The 3,827-nt window shown below is 42.0% G+C and overlaps 1 non-coding gene across 1 annotated transcript; it reads left to right on the top strand.

Moving 5' to 3' along the window:
* Positions 1-3,356: 3,356 nt before the first annotated feature.
* On the top strand, positions 3,357-3,429 carry TRNAE-UUC (transfer RNA glutamic acid (anticodon UUC)). Its single transcript has one exon. It is a non-coding gene; the product is annotated as a tRNA-Glu (tRNA).
* The last annotated feature ends 398 nt before the right edge of the window (positions 3,430-3,827 follow it).

The raw sequence follows: 3,827 nt of genomic DNA, 5'->3' as shown, positions 1-3,827 counted from the left end.
AGTTGCTATGAGGTAACACTCTGGAATCCCCAGGTACCTGAATTACATAAATCAGGGGACTCAGAGGAAGGAAACGTGCTCTCAGTATCCAGTCCTGTAGGCAACAAGGAAGCTTAGTCTTTTTTCCTTCCTTTCCCTAAGTTCACCAAGCTGCTCTTTTGAAACTTATGGTTAGCACCCTTGCGTGTCTTCTTCAACTTAGAGTTCAGGGCAGAACTGGGACCCCTGCTTTGGTTGCATGAAGGGGGACACAAATGCTGAGAATGCCTGGAAGGGTGTGGCTTCCTGCCTGACAGAGATGTACCTCCTGGGGCACCGGGGGAACTATGGAAACAGGTTGGAAGAGAGAAATTCTGCTCTTCCCCATATCTCTTCTTTGTTCTGAGCCAGGTTTCTGCCTCTTCCTTAGGGAGGGAATTTGGTAGTAAGGGTCAGAAGAATGAAAGTCCACGTTTCCAAGCTACTTAAGGTTCCATCTCTACATAATTTCTCAAACATCAATAAAGAACTAAATGGGGGTGAAATTCATATTCTCCATCTCAGTTTACCTGCTAACCAAATATGGAATGTCATGGTATCAGATCTTGCATATATGTCAGGATTTTGTCAACTTAAAGAGCAAGAGGGAAGGGAAGTGTTTACTCATGTACCAGGAAGTCTAGAACATGACTCTTCACTGTCATATGATCCAGCAATCCCACTCCTGGTAATATATCTGGAGAGAACCATACTTCGAAAAGACACATGCACCCCAATGTTCATTGCAGCACTATTTACAATAGCCATGACATGGAAGCCACTTAAACGTCCATTGACAGATGAATGGATAAAGAAGATGTGGTATATTTATACAGTGGAATATTACTCAGTCATAAAAAAGAATGAAATAATGCCATTTGCAGCAACATGGATGGACCTAGAGATTATCATACTAAGTGAAGTAAGCCAGACAGAGAAAGGCAAATATCATATGATATCACTTATATGTGGAATCTAAAAAAATGAGACAAATGAACTTACATACAAAACAGAAATAGACCCACAAACATAGAAAACAAACTTATGGTTACCAAAGGGGAAAGGGAGGGAAAGGGATAAATTAGGAGTTTGGAATTAACATATACACTCTACTATATATAAAATAGATAACCAACAAGGACCTACTGTATAGCACAGGAACTATTTACTCAATATTTTGTAATAACCTATATGGGAAAAGAATCTGAAAAAAATAGATATATATCTTTGTATAACTGAATCACTTTGCTGCTATACACCTGAAACTAACACAACATTGTAAATCAAATATACTTCAATAAAAATAAATTTTAAAAAAGTAACAGCTAGGGCAGAGTTGAAAATTGCCAAATTTGAATTTTTAAAAAGGTATGGGGCTTCCCTGGTGGCACAGTGGTTAAGAACCCACTTGCCAATGCAGGGGACACGGGTTTGATCCCTGGTCCAGGAAGATCCCACGTGCCGTGAGCAAATAAGCCCGTGCACCACAACTACTGAGCCTGTGCTCTAGAGCCTGCGAGCCACAACTACTGAGCCCATGTGCCACAACTACTGAAGCCCACATGCCTAGAGCCCATGCTCCGCAGCAAGAGAAGCCACCGCAATGAGAAGCTCACACACTGCAACCAAGAGTAGCCCCTACTCGCCGCAGCTAGAGAAAGCCTGCACACAGCAATGAAGACCCAACGCAGCCAAAAATAAATAAAATAAATAAATTTAAAAAGGTATGTTGGGTAAAAATAGCGATAGAAATACTGTCCAATGGAATACTATACAGCAATGAAAATGAAAAATCTCTACGTGCAACAATACAGATTAAAAAATACATAAAACATGACTCTTCAGATGTGACTGGGTTTAGGAGTTTAAATAATGTCACTAGTTCTAACTCCCTATTGTTGGCTTGTTTGCCCTTGTGGCGGCTTCATTCTCATGTAGCCTCTTCACCTTGTGACAAAGGTGGACCTTGACAGCAATGGCTACTATATGGTTTTCCTTGCTTGTCTTTCCCACTAGCTCCTTCAGAAGTCCCAGGATGACTCTAATAGGCCTGGCTTGGGCCAAGCATCCTTACTTGAACCAACTATTGCAGCCAGGAGGATGAAGTAAGTCCTCTGATGTCTAGCTCACATTATAAGCCCACTATGTGTGGGAAGACCAGGAAAGGAATTGGCCCTCCTGTTAGATAGAGAAGGAGCAATTTTCTAAAGGAAAACATAAAATGGGCAGATAAAAAGTAATACAGCCATACCTGCTTGAAAGGTAATTCAAATTAACAAGCAATAGGATGAAAGATGTGAGCAAAACAAAGATTTATAAGACATGCTTTTTGTCCTTAAAAGAGCATATAATCTAGTTGTTCTGGAAGCTGGTCACATTCTTTAAGAATCTGAGGCAACATGAGTTACTTCATTGGAAAATATTTTCTGAGTGCTTTCTTAACACCAGACATCATGATAGATTCTTGTCATCCAGAGATGAAAGGCAAACCTCTTCCCACAAAGAGCTTCATTCAGGTGGGAAAGACAAGCAAACAAGCAAACATTTTCAATGTGGGGCCACACGTGCGATGATAGGCGTGTGCACAAGTGTCACGAGAGCCCCCCCGCCAATGGCACTGGTTCAACTTTAGGCTCAGAGGGGCTGAGGCGTGAGCCAGAGCCAGAAAAACAAGTGGAGGTGGGGGAGGTCCGATGAGGTTGGAGTGGGGGGAAGGTCTCGCAGGCTGAGGGACTAGGGGGTGCAGAGGTCCAGGGGTGTGAAGTAGGGTGCTATGGTTGGACAAGTGAGTGGAGTACATGAGGGAGTGCAGAGGCAGGTGAACCCAAAGAGGTAGGCAGGAGCCAGATCACAGATTTGAGCTTATCCCTGAAGGATTTTAAACAGGGCATGGATGTGTCCAGATTTGCAATTAAGTATGCTGCTTCTGGCAGCAGACGGAGTGGAGTGAGCCAGACTGGAGGCAGGAAAAGTAGTCAGAAGATGGCCGTGGGAGAGCACATGAGACGCAGTGAAGACTTCTGCTTGACAGAGAATGCCAGCTAATAAAAAAGGACAATTAGCAAAAGCACCATTTTGCAACCCCAATTCAGGCAAGGATTCTGATTATCAACAGATGCTAAGATATTCATATGGTCTCAGAGAATCTCTCCACTGATTATTAACTACAAAGAGGAAACTGTACCATTGCAATAGAAAGACCTGGTGGCCGTCACCTTAACCTAGAGGTCAGATTTAACACAGTGGGACAATCTGATGTTATGTGCTTTCTGATGTGATGCAGTAAGAAACACATAACATCTCCTATATAGTATTCTTTTTAAAGATGTTTAGGGAATTCCCTGGTGGTCCAGTGGTTAGGACTCTGCACTTTCACTGCCGAGGGCCCAGGTTTGATCCCTGGTCAGGGAACTAAGATTTCACAAGCTGCATGGTGCAGCAAAAAAAAAAAAAGATGTTTAATCCGAATCTAATCATAAGGAAACAATCATGCAAATCCAGAATGTGGGAAATTAGCTAAGAAAACCGGCTGGAACTCTTCAAAAATTCAGTGTCATGAAAACCATAAATAAAAATAAAATGTGAGGGGACTGGTCTAAATCAAAAGAGATTAAGGAGACTCAACAGCCTCATGTATATGTAACACTTGATGAGATCAATGACCAAAAATTTGAAACAGCTATAAAAGATATTTGGGGGACAAATGGAGAAATTTGAGTATGAACTAAATATTAGATATTAGTTGTTTTTTTTTTTTTGCGTTACACGGGCCTCTCACTGTTGTGGCCTATCCCGTTGCGGAGCACAGG

This window comes from Delphinapterus leucas, chromosome 13 (genome assembly GCF_059928025.1).
Source record: "Delphinapterus leucas isolate spDelLeu-1000000601 "Yukka" chromosome 13, BTC_Dleu_Yukka2, whole genome shotgun sequence".
Classification (NCBI taxonomy): Eukaryota; Metazoa; Chordata; class Mammalia; order Artiodactyla; family Monodontidae; genus Delphinapterus; species Delphinapterus leucas.
The sequence above is the reverse complement of the archived record's forward strand: the minus strand, read 5'-3'. Positions and strand labels throughout refer to the sequence as shown.